Here is a 27,978-nt window from a genome sequence, read left to right as displayed (position 1 = left end):
TTCCAAAGGCGCAATTTCCTCACATTTTGAACTAATATATGCACCCTCGAACAGCTGTTCCAGGACTGCATACATTAGACAAGATGTGCAATGGACGGTGTTGTCAATAATGGAACACATACCAGCTCTGTGCAACACGCATCACGGATCCAATCACTTGAGTGGGTCCACAATCACAGATATGTTTTGTGTTGTTGAACGGAGGCACATATCGGAACACCATGGAAATACTCTGGAGTGCTTCAGTGTTGTTTCTGTTTATGCTTCCGCAACAAAAAAATATAAAAAGTCTATATTTTGTGCGTATCGGACAGGTTCCGGACCCGTTCAAGTTGAATGGGTCTCCATCCATCACGGTAGATGGAAATTCACCGTGCTGTGTGTCACGCAAATTGCAGTCCCCAATGCATGGATTTAAACAACAACGTCCATGTGAATGTGGCCTAAGGCTATTGGATCAAGATGACATTAGTCAAGTGCCAAGTTTAGTTGCACCACACTGCAAGATGTGTCCTGTAACACTTATGTAATACATAATTATCAGAAACTAATTGGTGAGGACAATCAATGTAGGTTCACTCGGTATTATATCATGAGCTGGGAAAGTAACTTGATAGTCGCACAGTAATCGTACTTACATCAATATTTTACAATTATCGTGAAGTAATTGCATCATGTAAAAAATCACATTGCAATAAAATTCCCAAAAAATTATAAAAAGTAATTTATAGCGGACATCATTTTTCAAATTTATGTGGCATGTAGTTCTAGCAGGATATATCAAAGTGCAACACACCATTCACAGCCCTTTGATAATATGACAAGCAAGACTTATTGCTGTGTTGTTATTCCATTGTCGTTTTTTGAATAAAGTTTTTCTGTGAATACTATATTTTTTATGGTATGTAATCATAAAAAATATACCTATTATGGATGCACATAAATAAAAAAAAAATTAAATTATATTTTCCTTATTATTATTTACTTGTATTACTTACAGGTGAATTTATAATGACAAACACATAAATGCTTTCCCAGATAATTTGCCCCTGAATCTGTTTCCTTTCACTTGAATTGATTTAGGCTACTTTCACACTTGCGTTAGGAGCGGATCCGTCTGGTGTCTGCACAGACGGATCCGCTCCTATAATGCAAACGCTTGCATCCGTTCAGAACGGATCCGTTTGCATAACCATGAACAAAAAAAAAAAAAAAAATATTTTATTTTTTTTTGTTCATGATAATGCAAACGGATCCGTTTTGACTTTACATTAAAAGTCAATGGGGGACGGATCCGTTTGAAAATTGAGCCATACTGTGTCATCTTCAAACGGATCCGTCCCCATTGACTTACATTGTAAGTCTGGACGGATCCGTTTGCCTCCGCACGGCCAGGCGGACACCCGAACGCTGCAAGCTGCGTTCAGGTGTCCGCCTGCTGAGCGGAGCGGAGGCTGAACGGAGCCAGACTGATGCATTCTGAGCGGATCCGCATCCACTCAGAATGCATTAGGGCTGGACGGATCCGTTCGGGGCCGCTTGTGAGAGCCTTTAAACGGAACTCACAAGCGGAGCCCCGAACGCTAGTATGAAAGTAGTTATCTGCGCTCTTTTATCCTAGCCTGCTTCCTTGTCACATGACAAGTTCATCTGCCATCCATAACCTGGACTGACAAGCGCAGGAGAAAGCGCGCGTGCGCAACAGAGACTTCTTCTCAGATAAAAAGAAAAAACACAGGATGGGTGAAAAGAATCCATTGCGCATGCGCGAAAATGCGCAAGCCCGTGAGTTAGGTCGGGCTGCGTAGAAAAAAAAAGAGGAGGATGGCACGCAAGCGCGGCCGCTGCTCCGGTGTCGCTGGGGTGGCCGTAACTACTAACAACCGGCAGTAAACAAAGCTAAAAAAGAAGATCAAATAGAGAAGAAAGGAGGAGGAATCACTAATAACATGGATTGGGTAAGTTGATGATGCTGTCAAAAACGACACAATTAGGCATACATGAAAACATGGGATAACCCCTTTAATGTATCATCATGAAGATTCATTGCTTTATCTTCTGGGTTAGTAAATACACTGAGCAAAAATATAAACGCAACACTTTCAGTTTTGCTCCCATTTTGCATGAGATGAACTCAAAGATCTGAAACATTTTCTACATACACAAAAAACACATTACTCTCCAATATTGTTCACAAATCTGTCTAAATCTGTATTAGTGAGCACTTCTCCTTTGCCGAGATAATCCATCCCACCTCACAGGTGTGGCATATCAAGGTGCTGATTAGACAGCATGAATATTGCACAGGTGTGCCTTAGACTGCCCACAATTAAAGTACACTCTTAAATGTGCAGTTTGATCACACAGCACAATGCCACAGAAGTCGCAACATTTGAGGGAGCGTGCAATTGGCATGCTGACTGCAGGAATGTCTACCAGAGCTGTTGCCCATGCAATGAATGTTCATTTCTTTACCATAAGCCGTCTCCAAATGCGCTTCAGAGAATTTGGCAGTACATCCAACCGGCCCCACAACCGCAGACCACGTGTAACCACAGCAGCCCAGGACCTCCACATCCAGCATGTTCACCTCCATGATCATTTGAGACCAGCCAGATCTTTGAGTTCAGCTCATGCAAAATGGGAGCAAAACCGAAAGTGTTGTGTTTATATTTTTGCTCAGTGTATGTTGAAATTTTACTAAGAATGGGCCCAACCTTAGGTTCTGAATTATGGATTTTAGAATAAGTTTTGAATAGGAATAATGTTTTTTTTCCTGAATTTGTAGGTGCACAATATGGATTCTTTATGATGGACTTGGATCAGGATTCTAAAATTTCTACCATTTTGGGACAACTTGGAGGCCTGGTTCCTGTATGTGTGCACAAGTGTATACATTTTCAGCTGGGATGCAGTTGATGAGGATGAATTGGGAGCCATGCCTTGTTATGTGCATGAATGGGTGGTGTTTAGTATGAAGACTTACTGTGCATCAGACACAGTCCCAACAGGCGGTCTAATATATAGGTGCAATTACCTAGTTCATCTGCTGTGCCATTAATATTTAATCTGTTCTGATAGATAAGCAATTCTATTAGGCCCTGATTCACAAATTGGGGTGCTACACCTGTTTCCTTCTACTTCTTGTAATGTGTCCACATTGATTAATAGATAAGAAATTCTATTAAGCCCTGATTCACAAATAAACAATTCTATTAGGCCCTGATTCACAACTTGGGGTGATACACCTGTCTCATTCTACTGTTTGTGGCGTGTCCACATTGATATTTAACCTCCTCTGCTAGCCAAACAGTTAGGCCCCTTTCGCACGGGCGTTGCAGGAAAAGGTGCGGGTGCGTTGCGGGAACATGCACGATTTTTCCGCGCGAGTTCAAAACATTGTAATGCGTTTTGCATGCGCGTGAGAAAAATCGGCATGTTTGGTACCCAAACCCGAAATTCTTCCCAGAAGTTCGGGCTTGGGATCGGTGTTCTGTAGATTGTATTATTTTCCCTTATAACATGGTTATAAGGGAAAATAATAGCATTCTGAATACAGAATGCATAGTACAATAGCGCTGAAGGGGTTAAAAAAAAATAAAAAAAATTTAACTCACCTTAATCCACTTGATCGCGCAGCCCGGCTTCTCTTCTGTCTTCTTCTTTTCTGTGTGCAGGAAAAGGACCTGTGGTGACGTCACTCCGGTCATCACATGGTCCGTCACATGATCTTTTACCATGGTGATGGATCATGTGATGACCGGAGTGACGTCACCACAGGTCCTTTCCTGCACACAGCAAAGAAGAAGACAGAAGAGAAGCCGGGCTGCGCGATCAAGTGGATTAACCACCTCCGGACCGCCTAACGCAGGATCGCGTTCCGGAGGTGGCAGCCCTGCGCAGAGTCACGCATATATGCGTCATCTCGCGATGGGCGAGATTTCCTGTGAACGCGCGCACACAGGCGCGCGCGCTCACAGGAACGGAAGGTAAGAGAGTTGATCTCCAGCCTGCCAGCGGCGATCGTTCGCTGGCAGGCTGGAGATGTGTTTTTTTTAACCCCTAACAGGTATATTAGATGCTGTTTTGATAACAGCGTCTAATATACCTGCTACCTGGTCCTCTGGTGGTCCCATTTGTTTGGATCGACCACCAGAGGACACAGGTAGCTCAGTAAAGTCCCACCAAGCACCACTACACTACACTACACCCCCCCCCCCGTCACTTATTAACCCCTTATTAGCCCCTGATCACCCCATATAGACTCCCTGATCACCCCCCTATCATTGATTACCCCCCTGTCATTGATCACCCCCCTGTAAAGCTCCATTAAGATGTCCGCATGATTTTTACGGATCCACTGATAGATGGATCGGATCCGCAAAATGCATCCGGACGTCTGAATGAAGCCTTACAGGGGCGTGATCAATGACTGTGGTTATCACCCCATATAGACTCCCTGATCACCCCCCCTGTCATTGATTACACCCCTGTCATTGATCAACCCCCTGTAAAGCTCCATTCAGACGTCCGCATGATTTTTACGGATCCACTGATAGATGAATCGGATCCGCAAAACGCATCCGGACGTCTGAATGAAGCCTTACAGGGGCATGATCAATGACTGTGGTGATCACCCCATATAGACTCCCTGATCACCCCCCTGTAAAGCTCCATTCAGATGTCCGCATGATTTTTACGGATGCACTGATAGATGGATCCGATCCGCAAAACGCATCCGGACGTCTGAATGAAGCCTTACAGGGGCGTGATCAATGACTGTGGTGATCACCCCATATAGACTCCCTGATCACCCCCCTGTCATTGATTACCCCCCTGTCATTGATTACCCCCCTGTAAAGCTCCATTCAGACGACCGCATGATTTTACGGATCCACTGATAGATGGATCCGATCCGCAAAACGCATCCGGACGTCTGAATGAAGCCTTACAGGGGCATGATCAATGACTGTGGTGATCACCCCATATAGACTCCCTGATCACCCCCCTGTAAAGCTCCATTCAGATGTCCGCATGATTTTTACGGATGCACTGATAGATGGATCCGATCCGCAAAACGCATCCGGACGTCTGAATGAAGCCTTACAGGGGCGTGATTGATCAATGACTGTGGTGATCACCCCATATAGACTCCCTGATCACCCCCCTGTCATTGATTACCCCCCTGTCATTGATTACCCCCCTGTAAAGCTCCATTCAGACGTCCGCATGATTTTTACGGATCCACTGATAGATGGATCCGATCCGCAAAACGCATCCGACGCCTGAATGAAGCCTTACAGGGGCATGATCAATGACTGTGGTGATCACCCCATATAGACTCCCTGATCACCCCCCTGTAAAGCTCCATTCAGATGTCCGCATGATTTTTACGGATGCACTGATAGATGGATCCGATCCGCAAAACGCATCCGGACGTCTGAATGAAGCCTTACAGGGGCATGATCAATGACTGTGGTGATCACCCCATATAGACTCCCTGATCACCCCCCTGTAAAGCTCCATTCAGATGTCCGCATGATTTTTACGGATGCACTGATAGATGGATCCGATCCGCAAAACGCATCCGGACGTCTGAATGAAGCCTTACAGGGGCGTGATCAATGACTGTGGTGATCACCCCATATAGACTCCCTGATCACCCCCCTGTCATTGATTACCCCCCTGTCATTGATTACCCCCCTGTAAAGCTCCATTCAGACGACCGCATGATTTTTACGGATCCACTGATAGATGGATCCGATCCGCAAAACGCATCCGGACGTCTGAATGAAGCCTTACAGGGGCATGATCAATGACTGTGGTGATCACCCCATATAGACTCCCTGATCACCCCCCTGTAAAGCTCCATTCAGATGTCCGCATGATTTTTACGGATGCACTGATAGATGGATCCGATCCGCAAAACGCATCCGGACGTCTGAATGAAGCCTTACAGGGGCGTGATTGATCAATGACTGTGGTGATCACCCCATATAGACTCCCTGATCACCCCCCTGTCATTGATTACCCCCCTGTCATTGATTACCCCCCTGTAAAGCTCCATTCAGACGTCCGCATGATTTTTACGGATCCACTGATAGATGGATCCGATCCGCAAAACGCATCCGGACGTCTGAATGAAGCCTTACAGGGGCATGATCAATGACTGTGGTGATCACCCCATATAGACTCCCTGATCACCCCCCTGTAAAGCTCCATTCAGATGTCCGCATGATTTTTACGGATGCACTGATAGATGGATCCGATCCGCAAAACGCATCCGGACGTCTGAATGAAGCCTTACAGGGGCATGATCAATGACTGTGGTGATCACCCATATAGACTCCCTGATCACCCCCCTGTAAAGCTCCATTCCGATGTCCGCATGATTTTTACGGATGCACTGATAGATGGATCCGATCCGCAAAACGCATCCGGACGTCTGAATGAAGCCTTACAGGGGCATGATCAATGACTGTGGTGATCACCCCATATAGACTCCCTGATCACCCCCCTGTCATTGATTACCCCCCTGTAAAGCTCCATTCAGATGTCCGCATGATTTTTACGGATGCACTGATAGATGGATCGGATCCGCAAAACGCATCCGGACGTCTGAATGAAGCCTTACAGGGGCGTGATCAATGACTGTGGTGATCACCCCATATAGACTCCCTGATCACCCCCCTGTCATTGATTACCCCCCTGTCATTGATTACCCCCCTGTAAAGCTCCATTCAGACGTCCGCATGATTTTTACGGATCCACTGATAGATGGATCGGATCCGCAAAACGCATCCGGACGTCTGAATGAAGCCTTACAGGGGCGTGATCAATGACTGTGGTGATCACCCCATATAGACTCCCTGATCACCCCCTGTCATTGATCAACCCCCTGTCATTGATCACCCCCCCTGTCATTGATCACCCCCCTGTCATTGATAACCCCCCTGTAAGGCTCCATTCAGACATTTTTTTGGCCCAAGTTAGCGGAATTATTTTTTTTTTTTCTTACAAAGTCTCATATTCCACTAACTTGTGTCAAAAAATAAAATCTCACATGAACTCACCATACCCCTCACGGAAACCAAATGCGTAAAAATTTTTAGACATTTATATTCCAGACTTCTTCTCACGCTTTAGGGCCCCTAGAATGCCAGGGCAGTATAAATACCCCACATGTGACCCATTTCGGAAAGAAGACACCCCCAGGTATTCAGTGAGGGGCATATTGAGTCCATGAAAGATTGAAATTTTTGTCCCAAGTTAGCGGAACGGGAGACTTTGTGAGAAAAAAATTAAAAATATCAATTTCCGCTAACTTGTGCCAAAAAAAAAAAATTTCTATGAACTCGCCATGCCCCTCATTGAATACCTTGGGGTGTCTTCTTTCCAAAATGGGGTCACATGTGGGGTATTTATACTGCCCTGGCATTCTAGGGGCCCCAAAGCGTGAGAAGAAGTCTGGTATCCAAATATCTAAAAATGCCCTCCTAAAAGGAATTTGGGCACCTTTGCGCATCTAGGCTGCAAAAAAGTGTCACACATCTGGTATCGCCGTACTCAGGAGAAGTTGGGGAATGTGTTTTGGGGTGTCATTTTACATATACCCATGCTGGGTGAGATAAATATCTTGGTCAAATGCCACTTTGTATAAAAAAATGGGAAAAGTTGTCTTTTGCCAAGATATTTCTCTCACCCAGCAAGGGTATATGTAAAATGACACCCCAAAACACATTCCCAACTTCTCCTGAATACGGCGATACCACATGTGTGACACTTTTTTGCAGCCTAGGTGGGCAAAGGGGCCCATATTCCAAAGAGCACCTTTAGGATTTCACAGGTCATTTACCTACTTACCACACATTAGGGGCCAGTATAACTACCCCACAAGTGACCCCATTTTGGAAAGAAGACACCCCAAGGTATTCCGTGAGGGGCATGGCGAGTTCCTAGAATTTTTTATTTTTTGTCACAAGTTAGTGGAAAATGCTGATTTTTTTTTTTTTTTTTTTTTCATACAAAGTCTCATATTCCACTAACTTGTGACAAAAAATAAAAACTTCCATGAACTCACTATGCCCATCAGCGAATACCTTGGGGGTCTCTTCTTTCCAAAATGGGGTCACTTGTGGGGTAGTTATACTGCCCTGGCATTCTAGGGGCCCAAATGTGTGGTAAGGAGTTTGAAATCAAATTCTGTAAAAAATGACCTGTGAAATCCGAAAGGTGCTCTTTGGAATATGGGCCCCTTTGCCCACCTAGGCTGCAAAAAAGTGTCACACATCTGGTATCTCCGTACTCAGGAGAAGGTGGGGAATGTGTTTTGGGGTGTCATTTTACATATACCCCTGCTGGGTGAGAGAAATATCTTGGCAAAAGACAACTTTTCCCCATTTTTTTATACAAAGTTGGCATTTGACCAAGATATTTATCTCACCCAGCATGGGTATATGTAAAAAGACACCCCAAAACACATTCCCCACCTTCTCCTGAGTACGGAGATACCAGATGTGTGACACTTTTTTGCAGCCTAGGTGGGCAAAGGGGCCCATATTCCAAAGAGCACCTTTCGGATTTCACAGGTCATTTTTTACAGAATTTGATTTCAAACTCCTTACCACACATTTGGGCCCCTAGAATGCCAGGGCAGTATAACTACCCCACAAGTGACCCCATTTTGGAAAGAAGAGACCCCAAGGTATTCGCTGATGGGCATAGTGAGTTCATAGAACTTTTTATTTTTTGTCACAAGTTAGTGGAATATGAGACTTTGTAAGAAAAAAAAAAAAAAAATCATCATTTTCCGCTAACTTGTGACAAAAAATAAAAAGTTCTATGAACTCACTATGCCCATCAGCGAATACCTTAGGGTGTGTACTTTCCGAAATGGGGTCATTTGTGGGGTGTTTGTACTGTCTGGGCATTGTAGAACCTCAGGAAACATGACAGGTGCTCAGAAAGTCAGAGCTGCTTCAAAAAGCGGAAATTCACATTTTTGTACCATAGTTTGTAAACGCTATAACTTTTACCCAAACCATTTTTTTTTTACCCAAACATTTTTTTTTTATCAAAGACATGTAGAACAATAAATTTAGAGCAAAATTTATATATGGATGTAGTTTTTTTTGCAAAATTTGACAACTGAAAGTGAAAAATGTCATTTTTTTGCAAAAAAAAAATCCTTAAATTTCGATTAATAACAAAAAAAAGTAAAATGTCAGCAGCAAAGAAATACCACCAAATGAAAGCTCTATTAGTGAGAAGAAAAGGAGGTAAAATTCATTTGGGTGGTAAGTTGCATGACCGAGCAATAAATGGTGAAAGTAGTGTAGGTCAGAAGTGTAAAAAGTGGCCTGGTCTTTCAGGGTGTTTAAGCACTGGGGGCTGAAGTGGTTAAGGTGAGTTAAATTATATATATTTTTTTTAACCCCTCCAGCAACTGTGCGTGAAAATCGCACCGCATCCGCACTTGCTTGCGGATGCTTGTGATTTTCACGCAACCCCATTCATTTCTATGGGGCCTGCGTTACGTGAAAAACGCACAAAGAGGAACATGCTGCGGTTTTCACGCAACGCACAAGTGATGCGTGAAAATCACCGCTCATGTGCACAGCCCCATAGAAATGAATGGGTCAGGATTCAGTGCGGATGCAATGCGTTCAACTCACGCATCGCATCCGCGCTGGAATACTCGCCCATGTGAATGGGGCCTAACTGTGATTTAGTGTTACAGAGTAGTCTTAATATAATTCTAGTCTCAAATAATTAGATTCTTAGCACAACAGAGTTGCCCACGAGCTGATAATTATTTTTTGTTGGAAAGATGATTCTTTTATCTGAAAAATAATACTTTTAGTGAAAAAAAATCATATTCTTGTAGCAAAAAAAAATTGTCTTTTAGCGAATAGATTAGTCTTTTACCAAATACATTTGTCTGCTCCAATATTACAATCCCCGATCCCTATGACGCACTATGTTGAGCGGGTAACCCTCTCCTGTCACCAAAACGTAGACACATGGCAAACCCTTCAGTGAAGCGGGTGTGCAGCCCCAGCTAGATAAGGGCATCATAGTTAGTGCTAAACGCCACTTGTCCGTCAAGGAAGTTGGACGCAGAACGCCTGGGGTCGAACTGCAATGGTATTACTGGACAAATCGCTCCACCAATTGAACCCAAATTCATAATTCCTAGCTACTAGAGATGAGCAAATTTCTCAAAAATTTGATTCGGACGGTTCGCCATATTTCCCAAAAAGATTTGATTCAATCCGAATTTATTCGTGACAGATAGAGATAAGTGAATCGAAGCTGATAAAGTGGAATTCGATCTGAATTTCAGGAAAAATGGCTGCTGCACATGTGACAACATGGAGAAAGGAACTTAATACAACATATTTGACCCTGACATATGTAAAGGCACTTAATTCATAATTTGCCTATAGTCCTGTTTTTGCCTTATCTTGACATATGCCTTTTACTCCCATAAAACTTAACCTTTATTACAGCTGAATCATTATTACTGACCATTAAATCTACCCATTAAAAACTATTAGTTGTGTTCCCTATTTTCTATTAATGGATCAATATATACTCAGTTCACTATCTGGACTGTATTTCCATAAGGGGCTGGAAGCTGCGCGCTGGCTCCAGACTCCCCACTATTCTTATGCTGAATACACTTGTGTTTAGACTGAATACACTTGATGCAAAATACACTATATTACTATTATGCTGAATACACTTGTGTTAGGCTGAATACACTTATTGCTGAATACACTCCATTATGCTGAATACTCTCGATATCTATAGGCTACCCCCTGCTTTAAAAACACCCTCAATGACAGTCATAGGCAACACAACTAATAGTTTTTAAACTGGTAGATTTAATGGTCAGTAAAAATGATTCAGATGTAATAAGTCTTAGGACTATAGGCAAATTATGACATGGAGAAAGGCACTCTAGGAAGTTGTGATCACCTATATTGACATGCATGCAGCCAATCAGCAGTTATCCAGCCCTGTGATGTCACAGCCCTATAAATAGCAGCAGCCATCTTAGATTCTGTCATTCACCAGCGTACTTAGTGCAGGGAGAGACGTGCCTGCAGGCACTAGGGACAGTGATAGAAAAGACTTGATTGTGGTGAAAAAACTATTTATAAGTGCAGGAAAAGGATAGGGAGGAATCTTTCTACAGCATTTATGCAGAACAGGGTTCAGTAGGGGAGGTTACAAACTGGGTAATAGGAACTATCCTTTTACACCCTGGTGCACTGACTGGGGATCAAAATTGCCATTATACAGCTCTGTCATTCCAGCAAACGGTTCTAGTTATTGGGGTACAAGTGTTGTTTGATACAGCCATTAACAGGATTTATTACAAAGAAATATTTCTACAGTACGTATTTGCCATTGTGCGCTGCAGTTATATGTTCTAAAGCCCTTTTTGTCGTGTATTAGTGGCAAAAGAAAAATATAATTGCCCTTGTGCGGTGCAGTGATATATTCTAAAGCCCTGTTTGCAGTGTATTAGTGGCGAAATAAAAATATATTCGCCGTTCAGAGTTGCACTTATCTGTAGAGAAACCTTTTGTGTTGTGTAAAAGTTGAAATAATTAGGGCCTAATTGCCGTTCTACGGTGCTGGAGGGTGTGCTTTGCGGTGTACCACTCGCTGAAGAGCATGCAAAGTTTACTGGCCATTTTTAGGATGTTTTGCAGATGGGTGGAAGACTTTAGGAACCGTTTAACAACCGGATTGAACATGTGTGCCATGCAGGGCGCACGGCTCAGCCCTCCTTAATGCAGGGCCGACACCATGTTCTTCCCGTTGTCGGTCACCATGGTTGCGATTTTGAGTTGTCGCGGAGAAAGCCAGGTTTCGATTTCTTGACAAAGGACACGGAGCAGTTCCTCCCCTTTGTGACTCCGTTCCCCCAGGGAGGTGCAGAACAGCGTGACACCACCGTGCCTTGGGTAAACAACCCGCTTCGCAGAAGCCTACCTGCCGGGGAGTAGCGATGCACGGATTCACGGAGGCAGCGGCGGTAGCAGTCAGTCAGTGTGTAGTGTTGGCGGTAAAATCCCCTACTCGGCAGTGTGGCAGGTTTTTGTTAAACCGCCGGAGGAGGTGAACATGGCCATATGTAGAATATGTGGGCAGAAGGTGAAGTGGGGCCAGGGTGCCAATGTTGGCACGACGGCCCTGCGTCAACATATGCAGCATCACCATAAAGTGGCCTGGGAGAGCCGTGGCTCCGATGTGGTGGTCCAGCCTGCCGCAGCTACCGCTGCAATCAACCCAGTGACACGCACCCAATTTCAGCCAGTTAAGGCTCCACCACCTCAGCCAAAGGGAGCTGTCTGTCATTCCCATGCTCCACCTTCGCCTACTCCTCGTCAGTCATTCCATCAGCAATCGATCACTAAAGCGATTGCCAAGAGAAAACAGTATGCGTGCACGCATCCAGCGGCGCAGAAGCTGAATGTGCTCCTGTCCAAGTTGCTGGTGCTGCAGTCCCTCCCTTTCCAAGTGGTGCCACATGTGCAGGGCACGGTGGTGTCACGTTGTTCTGCACCTTGTTTCCCTGGGCCAACAGAGTTACACAGGGGAGGAACTGCTCTGTGTCCTTCGTCAAGAAATCGAAACCTGGCTTTCTTCCCGACAACTCAAAATCGGAATCATGGTGACCAACAACAGGATGGCACACGTGTTCAATCTGGTTGTCAAGCGGTTCCTGAAGTCTTTCACTCATCTGCAAAAAATCCAAAAATGGTCAGGAAACTTTGCATGCACTTCAGCCACTCGTACACCACAAAGCACACCCTCCTTAAGCTGCAGCAGCAGAATGGTATCCCCCTACATAAGCTGATCTGCGATGTTTCCAACAGTTGGAATTCCACCCTCCATATGTTGGACCGACTATACGAACAAAGAAAGGCCATAAACAATTTCTTGATGACCCAAGCGGACAGGATTTCCATAAGGGGCTGGAAGCTGCGCGCTGGCTCCAGACTCCCCCCTATGTAACTTCGATGTCATCCAGTGGCAGCTCATGCGTGACACATGCCATTTTCTCAGGCCCTTTGAGGATGCCACATTATTTGTCATTCTACAGGACTACGGGATGAACAACGTCATTCCACTGCTTCATGTCCTGGAACATATGCTGGTAAATCTGGCTGGTCAGGGGACTGGAGACATGGCGCCTAGATCTCACAGCCACATGAGCCCTGTGGGGGCTGAACTGGAGGAGGAGGACATTAAAGCACAAGCAATGTGTAGCAAAATGGGTGGTTTTTCTACACAGGTCACAGGAGAGGAGGAGCAGGAGCAGCCAGAGGAGCTACAGGGCGATGAGGAAGATGAGGCAGAGGACCCATATGCACCGTGGCAGTATGCAGTGGAGATGGAGGCATGGAGTCCCTCCGAGTCACTTGCACAAATTGCCCGATGCATGCTCACTTGCTTGAGTAGTGACAGCCGAAATGTCACCATTTGGCAGAGGGATGACTACTGGCTCTCCACCATGTTGGACCCTCGCTACCAGTCCAATAGGGGGGCCTTTTTTACTCTTGCTGAGAGGGAGGACAAACTGAACTACTATAGAGACATCCTATGTAGTCAGTTGTCCGCTGCCTATCTGCGGCATCGTCCATCCTCTCGCAGGTCTGACCGGAGGGGTCCTTAGTGCTCATGTTCCACTGCCATGGCTGCTGGGTAGGGGTGTGGTTGCAGGAGCAGTACCCTTAGCAGCAGCCTGAGGCTAGAGTTGCTGATGAGCATAGTGAAAAAACTACTCACCAGCAGTAGCAGCTAGACCTGGATCAGGACCTGAACCGGCAGGTGGTGGCATATTTGGAAAGCACCCTGCCACGCCACTGTCACGAGGGTCTCAAGAGCCACGCCTGACTCCGTTATACCCAGGGTCAGGAAGTCGCAGCGGGTGGCTGCGCGCTCTATGTCTAAAGAAAGTGCTGTTTATTAATGGTAGCTTTCTGGGTTTGCCTTGCAATCCATTTTGGCTCACTCAGGGATCCGTAGCTTCTCCTCCTCAGCTGTTTCTTGTCCAGCAATCCCAACCTCCTTATATTCCCATCTCTCACTTCTCTGGTTGCCAGATATAGAGCTTCCTGCCTGGACTTCTATACTGACCCACTGGAGTTGAGTAGCTGTGTTCCCTGGTTGTTGTTCCAGAACGTTACCCTCCGGATCCCTGTTGGGCCTTGGTGGTCTGCTGTTGTCGCCCACCGGGGATTATATGTTTTTCTGTATTGTCTGTCCCCTCCTTAGTGTTTTCCTCTTAGTGTCAATGGTGCGGACTAGTGATCCCACCGCCCCGTTCACTACGTAGGGCTCATCTTAGGGAAAGCCAGGGTTTAGGCACATGATCGGCGTACGGGTGAGGAACCCGTCTAGGGACATCAGGGCAGTCAGGTGCCAGCCGCAAGGTGAGTCAGGGGTCACCATCTTTCCCTCTCCCTTGGAAAGGGCCTTCCCATTTCCCTCCCTTTGCGTGACGCCGGTCATTACATTATATCTGGCCCTTATTTTGTGTAGGTAAAAAAAAAAATTTTCTTTCTACCTACTTAGAATCCAGTATGGATCCAATTGCTGCTTTGTCAAAGCAACTTCAAGGCCTGTCTTTGGAGGTGGCAGGATTGAAGGCGTCAGTCCTCCAGCAACAGCAGCAATTGCTACAGATCGCAAGCCCAGGGGTTGCTACGGGTAACCAGGTTGTTGCGGAACCCAAGGTTGCTCTTCCTGACAGATTTTCTGGGGGAAGGGACAAATTTGTGACATTCCGTGAGGCCTGTAAATTATATTTTAAACTGCGCCCTTACTCCTCTGGTAATGAAGAACAGCCGGTGGGGGTTGTTATTTCCCTGCTTTAGGGGGACCCGCAATCCTGGGCGTTCTCTTTACCCACTGATTCCAGGCCTCTCCGGTCAGTGGATGAATTTTTGGGGCCTTGGGTCTCATATATGATGACCCTGACCGAATCGCACTGGCTGAATCAAAGTTACGGAGACTCATACAGGGAGAGCGGCAGTAGAGGAGTATTGCTCAGAGTTCCGTAGGTGGGCTACGGATACCCAGTGAACGACCCGGCTCTCAGGAGTCAGTTCTGCTCTGGTTATCCGAAAGGATTAAGGATGCGCTTGCGCTGTATGAGACTCCCTTTTCCCTTGATGCAGTTATGTCCCTTTCTATCAGGATAGATAGACGTCTTAGGGACAGATTGAAAAATCCAGAGCAACTAGTAACCCCTCCAAAGCAGCAGTTAGTCTGTACGGACTTAGACGAGCCTATGCAGCTAGGAGGAACTACTCGTAGGTCGTCCTCCTGAGGCTCGCCGTAGGCGTGGGGTTTGTTTTTTTCTGTGGGGAGAGGGGTCATTTTATTAATGTCTGTCCTTCCTTTCTCAAAAACAAAAGGACCGTCGAAAACTACTAACCTCAGGCTGTGTGGAGGATGTCAGCCGGGCGGTATACGTTTCCTCCATACGAACATCGCAATTTGTGTTGCCAGCGGTTGTTGTTTTTGGTGTTAAGACGGAGACTATTTCTTTTTTTCTAGACAGTGGAGCAGGAGTAAATTTGATAGATGCCCATTTTGCCCACACTATGGGTTTGTCTCTCTGTACGCTACAGAGACCTATTCCCATATTCGCTATTGATACTGCTCCTCTGTCTCAGAGAAACCTCACTCACATTGTCCATAAATTACACCTTCGGGTAGGGGACCACCATAACGAGTGGCTTTCATGTTATGTTCTGGAGGGGCTTCCCACTCCTGTGGTGTTGGGTGCTTCCCTGGTTGGTAGCGCACAAATCCAGTGGTGGATTGGCAGGCCAGGAAGATATTGGAGTGGAGTGAGCATTGCAGAGAAAATTGCTTAAATAGCAATTGCTTATTTGCCTCCATACCTACATTTGTTTCGGACTTTGAGGACATTTTTTCTGAAAAGGGTTGCCAGAAGTTACCACCTCACCGTCCTTATGATTGCCCGGTTAACCTGATTCCGGTGCAAAATTACCCAAGACCAGGTTATATAATCTTTCGGGTCCGGAGAGACAAGCCATGAAAGATTATATCTCCGAGAGCTTGGCTAAGGGACACATCAGACCCTCTTCTTCACCCGTGGCTGCAGGGTTTTTCTTCGTTAAAAAGAAAGATGGGGGCCTGCGTCCTTGCCTATATTTTTGCGAATTAAACCGGATAACCATCCGAGACCCATAACCCTCTTCCTCTCATTCCTGACCTGTTTAAATCAGATTGCGGGTGCTAGGTGGTTCTCTCAAACTTGATCTAGGGGGGCCTACAATCTGATTCGTATCAAGGAAGTGGATGAGTGGGAAGACAGCTTTTAACACCCCCTGAGGGGCATTATGAAAATCTAGTCATGCCTTTCGGTCTGACCAATGCTCCTGCTGTCTTCCAACATTTCGTTAATGACATTTTTAGTCATCTTATCGCAGGTTTGTGGTGATATACCTAGATGATATTTGAATTTATTCGTCTGATCTGAAAACACATGAGGTGCATGTCAGACAGGGTACTGCAGGTCCTACGGACGAATAAATTATATGGCAAATTGAAAAGTGTGTCTTCGCCGTTCAGGAAATACAGTTCCTAGTTATTTATATCTGCTTCAGGTTCCGTATGGATCCTAGGAAGGTCCAGGCAATTTGATTGGGATCTTCCTGAGAACCTCAAAGCACTGCAACGGTTCTTGGGCTTCGCAAATTTCTATAGAAAGTTCATTAAAAATTATTCGGTGATTGTAAAACCCCTTACTGAAATGACTAGGAAGGGGACTGATTTTTTGCCGCTAAAATAGCTTTTTCCTCTCTTAAAAGAGAGGTTTACCTCGGCACCTGTACTAATCCAACCTGATGTCTCCCAGCCTTTTATTGTTGAAGTTGATGCGTCAGAGGTGGAGTGGGGGCTGTGCTGTCTCAGGGTCCGTCTCCTGGCAAATGGCGTCCTTGTGCGTTCTTTCTTAAAAAACTATCTGCAGCAGAGAAGAACTATGATATTGGCAATAGGGGAACTATTAGCTATTAAACTAGCGTTTGAAGAATGGCGTCACTTTTTAGAGGGGGCAATCCACCCCGTCACTGTGATTACGGACCACAAAAACCTTCTGTACCTCGAATCAGCTAAGCGTCTCACCCTAGACAAGCTAGGTGGTCGCTTATTTTTTACCAGGTTTAACTTTGTTATTACTTATCGTCCTGGGGCAAAAAATACCAAGGCAGATGCACTATCTCGTTGTTTCCCTGGAGGGGGTAATGTGAATGATCCGGTACCCATTCTACAAAGAGGAGTGGTTGTCTCTGCGGTACACTCTGTTCTGGAGGGGAAGGTGTTAGAGGCCCAGGGGGACGCCCCGGTCTCTTGCCCCTCAGAGAAATTGTTTGTACCGTTAAACCTGCGTCTCGAATTATTAAAGGAACATCATAATTCGGCACTTGCTGGGCACCCGGGTAGTAAAGCAACCTTGGAGCTATTGTCTCGTCGTTTTTGGTGGCCAAGGTTGCGTCAGGATGCTAATGATTTTGTGTCTTCCTGTTCTACTTGTGCGCGCTGGAAAGTCTCTCATACACGTCCTGCAGGTCTTTATTGCCACTTGTTATTCCAATAGGCCATGGACACATCTGTCAATGGATTTTATCACTGACTTACCTTTGTCTGCCGGTAAAAACAGTTATCTTGGTAGTGGTGGACAGGTTTAGCAAAATGGTACACTTCATTGCGTTACCCGCACTACCTAATGCTAAGACTCTTGCTCAGGTATTCATCAGTGAAATCGTGAAGCTTCACGGGGTCCCTTCCGATGTTGTTTCGGATCGGGGAACCCAGTTTATTTCTAAATTTTGGAAAGCTTTTTTGTTCCCGTTTGGGGTACACCTTGTCCTTTCCTCAGCTTCCATCCTCAGTCGAATGGACAGACTGAGCGTACCAACCAAACCTTGAGACATATCTAAGATGTTTTGTGTCTGAAAACCAAGAGGTGTGGTCATCATATTTACCGTTAGCCGAGTTTGCCATAAATAATCGCCGTCAGGAATCTACTGGCAAGTCACCATTTCTTGGTGCTATGGTTTTCATCCCCAATTCTGTACTTCAAAGAGGGGGGGTCTTCTGGGGTTCCCGAAGAGGAACGGTTTTCGTCATCTCTTCTTCTGTATGGCAGAAAGTGCAAGCTAATTGAAAAATATGGGAGGTAAATATAAATGCATGGCTGATAAGAGACGGTCGCCAGGTCCGGACCTAGGAGTGAATGACTGTGTGGTTGTCTACTAGAATATTAAATTAAAGGTTCCCTCTTGGAAACTGGTCCTAGGTTCATTGGCCCTTACAAAAATAGTAGCCATCATTACCCGTGGCTTTTCGCCTGGAGCTACTCAGGACTTTTAAAATCCATAACGTCTTCCATAAGTCGTTACTCAAGAAGTATGTTCACCTCTAGAACCGTCACCGCTGCCACCTCCTCCTGTTGTTGTGGATGGTAATCTAGAGTTTCAAATATCCAAAATTGTTGATTCTCGTCGGGTCCGCCGCTCTCTTCAATATCTGCTGCATTGGAGAGGTTACGGGTCGAGGAAAGAATGTGGGTTCCAGCGTCTGAGGTAAACGCCGACAGGTTAGTTCGGGCTTTTAATGCCTCTCATCCTGAGAGACCTAGTCCTGAGTGTCCGGAGGCTCCTCGTAGAGAGGGGAGTACTGTCACGAGGGTGTCAAGAGCCACGCCTGACTCCGTTATACCCGGGGTCAGGAAGTCGCAGCGGGTGGCTGCGCGCTCTATGTCTAAAGACAGTGCTGTTTATTAATGGTAGCTTTCTGGGTTTGCCTTGCAATCCTTTTTGGCTCACTCAGGGATCCGTAGCTTCTCCTCCTCAGCTGTTTATTGTCCAGAAATCCCAACCTCCTTATATTCCCATCTCTCACTTCTCTGGTTGCCAGATATAGAGCTTCCTGCCTGGACTTCTATACTGACCCACTGGAGCTGAGTAGCTGTGTTCCCTGGTTGTTGTTCCAGAACGTTACCCTCCGGATCCCTGTTGGGCCTTGGTGGTCTGCTGTTGTCGCCCACCTGGGATTATATGTTTGTCTGTATTGTCTGTCCTCTCCTTGGTGTTTTCCTCTTACTGTCAGTGGTGCGGACTAGTGATCCCACCGCCCCGTTCACTACGTAGGGCTCATCTTAGGGAAAGCCAGGGTTTAGGCACGTGATCGGCGTACGGGTGAGGAACCCGTCTAGGAACGTCAGGGCAGTCAGGTGCCAGCCGCAAGGTGAGTCAGGGGTCACCATCTTTCCCTCTCCCTTGGACAGGGCAGGGCCTTCCCATTTCCCTCCCTTTGCGTGACGCCGGTCATTACAGCCACATTGAAGATCCGCTAGACTACTGGGCAGCCAAACTGGATTTGTGGCTGCAACTAACAGAGTTTGCCAAAGAAAAGCTGTCCTGCCCGGCCAGTAGTGTGGCATCAGAAAGGGTGTTTAGTGCGGTAGGGGCCATAGTTACCACAAGAAGAACTCGCCTGTCCACCCAAAATGTGGAGAGACTGAACTTTGTCAAGATGAATTAGGCGTGGATCAGTCAGGATTTTCACCCACCAATGCCTGATGCATCAGATTAGATCATCCATGCTGCTTCGCCCAAACCTTGACAAAAGAGACCGGTTTCTTCTGGCTACCTGCCTCAGCTACTATTCTAATTCTGTCACCTGCCTGATGCCACACATCTCATGTCAAGTGCTCCTTCTTACACCCACCATCGTCATCAGGTACTGTTATTGGCAACAACCTCCACACTCTGTTGTCGTGCCACTTTGTGGCCTTATCATGCTACTGCCACCTTCACAATCTCTCGTCGTCGTGCCACTCTGTGGCCTCCTCATGTTGCAGCCACCTCCACACTCTGTTGTCGTGCCACTCTGTGGCCTCCTCATGCTGCTGTTACCTCCACACTCTATGCCACCTTACCACTCTGTGGCCTCCTGATGCTGCCACCACCTCCACACTATGTCACCTTGCCACTCTGTGGTCTCCTGATGCTGCCATCGCCTCCACACTCTGTCATTGTGGCACTCTGTGGCCTTCTGATGCTTCCACCACCTCCAGACTTAGGCATTTGGCCACTCTGTGGTCTCCTCATGCTGTTCCCAACCTCCCCACTTCATGACTGGGCCACTATTTTGCCTTTTTTGGCTTGGCTGACATCATCATTTATTTGACCTTTTGTCTGATCTGTCGGAAGAAAGGAAAACTGAGACGCACAACGGATCCTCTCTGTGTAGCAGCTTTAGGCCTGTATAGTCCCATCAGAATTGGCTTGTTATTTGGTAGCCAAAAGCAGGAATGGGTATAAAACACAGAAGACAGGCAAATATTCCGTCCACGTGTCATCTCTGTTTTGGATCCACTCCTGTTGTTTTTGGCATTAGCAATACTGATATATTACTGACCAAATGCTGACCGAGTTAAGGCGGATGCTCCACAGACAGGATCCGTTTTTTGCGGGTTATTGTTCTGGTGGATCAGGGGAAGGGCAAAATAATCAGTGATGTCAACACAAACTTACTGCTGACACCCTCTCCACTCTGTAGGGGGGCTCTACTTGTTTAAGCATTTAATAGAACAGGTTGTGTAGACATCTATGTGGAATCAGCTGACGAAAAGGAGTGTGCTTTTTCTTGGAGCTAACATCGACCTGTAAGGCTGAGTTCATAATTGACTTATTTGGTCAGTTTTGGCCCCGTGACTGCCCAAATAAGTGAAGTGTGCAGTGATTCTAAGAGCGACGCCTGTCATCTGCATGTCATACGGACTCATAGTATTATTTCACTACCAAAGCAGACTCCCTATGCGTGTTGCTGCAAGGCATAGTGTTCTACGCCACTATAAAGGCTCTCTGCAGTCAGGAAATATCCATCTTTTAATGAAATTCACTGCAAACAAATTCTGATGAAGCATGTCTTCCTGTGTTTTGTACCCACTCTTGCTTTTGGTTTCCAAATCATGATCCAATTCTGAAGCAAAATAGGGACCATGTGATTCAGGCCTTATGGCTGCTCCAAAGACAGGATCCGTTGTGTTTCTCATGTTTCCATCCTTCAGACAGATCAGAAAAATTGGTAAATAAATAATGATGTCAACAAGGCCAAACAGGGACAATAGTGGCCCCATCATAGAGTGATGATGTGGCAACAGCATGAGGAGTCAACACAGTAGCTCAGTGACAGAGTGGTGAGGTGGCAAGAGCATGAGAAGTCAACACAGTGCCCCAGTGACAGAGTGGTGAGGTGGCAACAGCACGAGTTGTCAACACAGTGGCCCAGTCACAGAGTGATGATGTGGGGGGCAAAAGTAGTGGCAGTAACAGCACAAGATTGTGGGTGGCAGTAGGAGCACATAACAGCAGGTGTGTGGCATCAGGGGGGTAGCAACATTGGAATACTGGCTGAAGCAGGTGGCCAGAAAAAATGAGTCTCTTTTGACAAAGTTTGGATGTGGCACCCAGAATGATCTAGTCTGATGCATGAAGCACTGACGTGTGGAAATCCTGGCTGATTCACGCCTGATCTTTACAAAGGTCAGTCTCTCCACATATTGGGTGGAAAAATGAGTTCTCCTTGGGGTAATTATGCCCCCAGCCGCACTAAACACCTGCTCTGAACATGCTTGAATCCCTTCTGTATGTATCCCAAGCTGTCAATAACAAGTTCATTCAAGTATGCATTCTCCATCAAATCTATGTGACACCCTCTCGACTATATAAAATGGGAAGGTTAACGCATACAAGATGTCACAGATGCTATAAAGAGGATGCAGACTTATGGTACCTCATTTAGGCATGCCCATATATACACAAGTATTGGGAAGATCTTAAATTTCTCTCAGATCTTTTGAGCCCTTCCAATTCCCACTCTTCCTATCATATGTTTATTTGGTGTTTTAGATCAAGCTACATATCCTCATTATCCCCGGATATTTATGCGTGAATCCTTATTTTTGGCACGCAAAGCTATTGCTCTAAGATGGATGGGTGAGAGAGGCCCCTCCTTGTCTAAATGGAAACCCTTTGGAATACAATCATTCCATATTAAAACATAGTATATAAACACAGAGGTTGTCCCACCAAATTCTGGGCGATATGGGGATCATGGTGCTCCTCTCTGCATACTTTATACTATGCTCAACCATTGAATGCTGCCATAGCTTCTATTGCTTAAATGCGGTTTGTGTATGATTATGTGAATTGATGTCAGTGTATACCTGTATATTTGACTAGGGTTTTTATACCCACTCTTTTTTTTATATTACTTTGTTTATTGCATCTGTTCAAAATAAGTTAAAAAACAAAACAAAACACAAAGCTTGTACAGGTCAAACTCGGCCAGTTGCGGCCACAAATTAAGTGTGGCTGCCCAGTAGTCCAGGGGATCTTCCATGTGGGATGGCAGGATGCAGTCCTAGTATGCCACCACCTGCTGGTTCAGGTTCTGCTCCATGTCTTGCTGCTGATGCTGCTGCTGGTTGGTGGTTTCTTAACTAGACGGGTGAATAAAAATGCTCATCAGACACTCTAGACTTAAGGTACTGCTGATGGAGCTGGAACTGCTCCACATCTCCCACCACCTCCAGCCGCCATGGAAGTGAAACATGAGAGCAAAGGGCCCCCCCAGTCAGACCTTTGTGAGGATGGGCGATGGTGCACTTAGGCAGTTGCTAACAAACTATATAGGATGTCTCGATAGTAGTCTCTCAAAGGGTGGAAAAAAGTCCCCCATTTTGGACTGGTAGAAAGGGTCTAACATGGTGGAGGGCCAGTAGTCATCCCTCTGCTGAATTTAGAGAATTCAGCTGTCACTACACAAGCAAGTGAGCATGCATCGGGCAATTTGTGCAAGGGACTCGAAGAAATTCTCTGCCTCCATCTCCACTGCAAAATGCAACTGTGTCTCTGGGTCATCTGCCTGGTCGTCCTCATTACCCTCTACCTCTTCCTGCTCCCCCTCTCCTGTCACTTCTGCAGAAAAACCACCCATTTCTGTGTACATTGCTTGTGCATGAATGTCCTCCTCCAGTTCAGCCCCCAGGGCTCAGGTGGCCATGAGATGTACTCGCCACGTGTCCTGTCCCCTGGCCAGACAAATTTAGCAGCATCTGTTCCAGGACATGAAGCAGTGGAATGACACTGGACGCAGCAGGTGAGGGTGTGCAGCATGAGGTAGGACGTGCTGCGGGCCCCCGACCCTCTGCTACTCTGAGCTCCCCCGCCTCCCCCCCGCTCACAGCTGACTGACCGCATGATGGTGATTCGGAGGCCCAGCTAAACAAAGTGAACTTTGTACCGGCCGGCGCGGTGTCCCTGCCCGGCGTCTGGATCAAGACCGGCGGATGGGAGTATTGCAGAGTTGAGCCCGGATTGTGGTGAGGGGTTGGAGGACGGTTCTGTCCCCTTGTCGGGTCCGGTGAACTGTTTTCGGGCCACAGGCTGGGGTGCTGCATGAACCGGGCGCATTGCAGGCAGTGAGAGGGCCCTGCTGGCGGCCGAAGCGGCACATGACTCCCTATGGGAGTTTCAGCTTGTCTTGCAGGAGGTACAGCGGTGTGTTATGAGTTACCGGTGCGCTGTGGCCTTCCTCCTTCAATGCTGCTCCGGTCCCCGACATATTGCCTATACTCACCTTTAAAGTGCCGCTGAGCCACCGTCCCATCTTTACAAGGCCTGGGTTTGACCTTAGAGGCTGCTGACCTGCGCTGCTGTGAGGCTTTGTTTCGGGTCTCATAGCGGAATCTCAAGCCATCACGCGGACCATTTGCAACAACCGCAAGGAATGCAGCCCTTGGAGATGTCGGTGAAAGGGATCTAAATCAACCCTCCGGGACTTCGAACCACGTTGCAGCCCCTGGATCCATCGATCATTTGAACTACAGATGGGCAAGTTTGGTGATGAGCGAAAACTAGGGATGAGCGAACCCGAACTGTATAGTTCGGGTTCGTACCGAATTTTGGGGTGTCCGTGACACGGACCCAAACCCGAACATTTTAGTAAAAGTCCGGGTTCGGGTTCGGTGTTCGTCGTTTTCTTGGCGCTTTTTGAAAGGCTGCAGAGCAGCCAATCAACAAGCGTCATACTACTTGCCCCACGAGGCCATCACAGCCATGCCTACTATTGGCATGGCTGTGATTGGCCAGTGCAGCATGTGACCCAGCCTCTATTTAAGCTGGAGTCACGTAGCGCCGCACATCACTCTGCTGTGCTTAGTGTAGGGAGAGGTTGCAGCTGCAACGTTAGGGCGAGATTAGGCAGTGATTAACTCCTCCAAAACACTTAAGTCAGTGATCGATCTACAGCTGTGGATCATTGAACTGCTGCTATTCAATTGCTCACTGTTTTTAGGCTGCCCAGAGCGTTTTTCAGTCACTTTTTTCTGGGGTGATCGGCGGCCATTTTGTGGCTTGTGGTGCGCCAGCACAAGCTGCCACCAAGTCCATTTAACCATCAATAGTGTGGTTATTTTTTTGCTATATCCTACATCAGGGGCAAGCTGTCACAAAGTCCATTTAACCATCAATAGTGTGGTTATTCTTTGGCTATATCCTACATCAGGGGTAAGCTGCCACAAAGTCCATTTAACCATCAATAGTGTGGTTATTTTTTGGCTATATCCTACATCAGGGGCAAGCTGCCACCAAGTCCATTTAACCATCAATAGTGTGGTTATTTTTTTGCTATATCCTACATCAGGGGCTTGGCTGTGCTTGCTATTTATTGAGGGGTGAAATACAATTGCCAAAATAGCAGTACCCTAAATCTGGTGTTTCAGCTGTGGCCAGCCAATTGTAATACTGTCTGCTGTCTGTCAAAGGATATACTTTTGTTCTGGGTTGAAATACAATTCCCAACTTAGCAATTTCCTAAATTAGTGGTTTCTGCTGTATCAGGGCTACTTTAAATCTATTCATTAAAAGGATATATTAGATTCAAGGTGCTGATAGGGTCAAGTCCAATTCTGTCTGTAAACGTATACCTGTCACCCAGCGCCTAAATAATAGGCCTCAAATTTATATTCAGCTAAATCTGTGGTTATTGCTGTAGCTGGTCAAGTTATTTTGTGTCCGTCAAAGCACAGTTTTTGTTTTGGGTTGAAATACAATTCCCAAGTTAGCAATTTCCTAAATTAGTGGTTTCTGCTGTATCAGGCCTACTTTAAATCTATCCCTAAAAGGGTATATTAGATTCAAGGTGCTGATAGAGTCATTCTCAATAACTTCACACACACACTACTGTGCATATCCAAGTCTAATTCTGTCCGTAAACGTATACCTGTCACCCAGCGTCTAAATAATAGGCCTCAAATTTATATTCAGCTAAATCTGTGGTTATTGCTGTAGCTGGTCAAGTTATATTGTGTCCGTCAAAGCACAGTTTTTGTTCTGGGTTGAAATACAATTCCCAACCTAGCAATTTCCTAAATTAGTGGTTTCTGCTGTATCAGGCCTACTTTAAATCTATCCCTAAAAGGGTATATTAGATTCAAGGTGCTGATAGGGTCATTCTCAATAACTTCACACACACGCTACTGTGCATATCCAAGTCTAATTCTGTCCGTAAACCTATACCTATCACCCAGCGCCTAAATAATAGGCCTCAAATTTATATTCAGCTAAATCTGTGGTTATTGCTGTAGCTGGTCAAGTTATTTTGTGTCTGTCAAAGCACAGTTTTTGTTCTGGGTTGAAATACAATTCCCAACTTAGCAATGTACTAAATTAGTGGTGTCTGCTGTATCAGGCCTACTTTAAATCTATCCCTAAAAGGGTATATTAGATTCAAGGTGCTGATAGGGTCATTCTCAATAACTTCACACACACGCTACTGTGCATATCCAAGTCTAATTCTGTCCGTAAACGTATACCTGTCACCCAGCGCCTAAATAATAGGCCTCGAATTTATATTCAGCTAAATCTGTGGCTATTGCTGTAGCTGGTCAAGTTATTTTGTGTCCGTCAAAGCACAGTTTTTGTTCTGGGTTGAAATACAATTCCCAACCTAACAATTTCCTAAATTAGTGTTTTCTGCTGTATCAGGGCTACTTTAAATCTATTCATTAAAAGGGTATATTAGATTCAAGGTGCTGATAGGGTCATTCTCAATAACTTCACACACACGCTACTGTGCATTTCCAAGTCTAATTCTGTCTGTAAATGTATACCTGTCACCGAGTGCCTAAATAATAGGCCTCAAATTTATATTCAGCTAAATCTGTGGTTATTGATGTAGCTGGTCAAGTTATTTTGTGTCCGTCAAAGCACAGTTTTTGTTCTGGGTTGAAATACAATTCCCAAAATAGCAATTTCCTAAATTAGTGGTTTCTGCTGTATCAGGCCTACTTTAAATCTATCCCTAAAAGGGTATATTACATTCAAGGTGCTGATAGGGTCATTCTCAATAACTTCACACACACACTACTGTGCATATCCAAGTCTAATTCTGTCCGTAAACGTATACCTGTCACCCAGCGCCTAAATAATAGGCCTCAAATTTATAGTCAGCTAAATCTGTGGTTATTGCTGTAGCTGGTCAAGTTATTTTGTGTCCGTCAAAGCACAGTTTTTGTTCTGGTTTGAAATACAATTCCCAACCTAGCAATTTCCTAAATTAGTGGTTTCTGCTGTATCAGGCCTACTTTAAATCTATCCCTAAAAGGGTATATTAGATTCAAGGTGCTGATAGGGTCATTATCAATAACTTCACACACACGCTACTGTGCATATTCAAGTCTAATTCTGTCCGTAAATGTATACCTGTCACCCAGCTCCTAAATAATAGGCCTCAAATTTATATTCAGCTAAATCTGTCATTACTGCTGTGCCTGTATTAGTGTAATACGGTACCTAAATAGATAGCCAGATAGTGTAAGGTGTCTGTAAAAAAAGGCCTGAATTTGAATTCAATACATTGGGCCAAATAATATTTTTCTTATTGTGGTGAACGGTAACAATGAGGAAAACATCTAGTAAGGGACGCGGACATGGTCGTGGTGGTGTTAGTGGACCCTCTGGTGCTGGGAGAGGACGTGACCGTTCTGCCACAGCCACACGTCCTACTGTACCAACTACCTCAGGTCCCAGTAGACGCCAGAATTTACAGGGATATTTGGTGGGGCCCAATGCCATTCTAAGGATGGTAAGGCCTGAGCAGGTACAGGCATTAGTCAATTGGGTGGCCGACAGTGGATCCAGCACGTTCACATTATCTCCCACCCAGTCTTCTGCAGAAAGCGCACAGATGGCGCATGAAAACCAAGCCCATCAGTCTGTCACATCACCCCGATGCATACCAGGGAAACTGTCTGAGCCTCAAGTTATGCAGCAGTCTCTTTTTCTGTTTGAAGACTCTGCTGGCAGTGTTTCCCAAGGGCATCCACCTAGCCCTTCCCCAGCGGTGGAAGACAAAGAATGCACTAACGCACAACCACTTATGTTTCCAGATGATGAGGACATGGGAATACCACCTCAGCACGTCTCTGATGAAGACGAAACACAGGTGCCAACTGCTGCGTCTTTCTGCAGTGTGCAGACTGAACAGGAGTTCAGGGATGAAGACGATGCAGGGGACGATGAGGTCCTAGACCCCACATGGAATGAAGGTCGTGCCACTGACTTTCACAGTTCGGAGGAAGAGGCAGTGGTGAGACCGAGCCAACCGCGTAGCAAAAGAAGGAGCAGTGGGCAAAAGCAGAACACCCGCCGCCAAGAGACTCCGCCTGCTACTGACCGCCGCCATCTGGGACCGAGCACCCCAAAGGCAGCTTCAAGGAGTTCCCTGGCATGGCACTTCTTCAAACAATGTGCTGACGACAAGACCTGAGTGGTTTGCACGCTGTGCCATCAGAGCCTGAAGCGAGGCATTAACGTTCTGAACCTTAGCACAACCTGCATGACCAGG

General features: G+C 45.9%; 1 protein-coding gene across 3 annotated transcripts in view; it reads right to left on the bottom strand.

The window, feature by feature from the left end:
* The window catches only part of MOCOS (molybdenum cofactor sulfurase), a 1,795,153-nt gene that overhangs the window by 982,237 nt on the left and 784,938 nt on the right, over positions 1–27,978 (bottom strand). The gene's annotated exons all lie outside the window — the stretch shown is intronic.

Source organism: Bufo bufo, chromosome 5 (assembly GCF_905171765.1).
Source record: "Bufo bufo chromosome 5, aBufBuf1.1, whole genome shotgun sequence".
NCBI classification, from domain to species: domain Eukaryota; kingdom Metazoa; phylum Chordata; class Amphibia; order Anura; family Bufonidae; genus Bufo; species Bufo bufo.
Note: the sequence above shows the minus strand (reverse complement) of the source record. Positions and strands in the feature narration are given on the sequence as shown.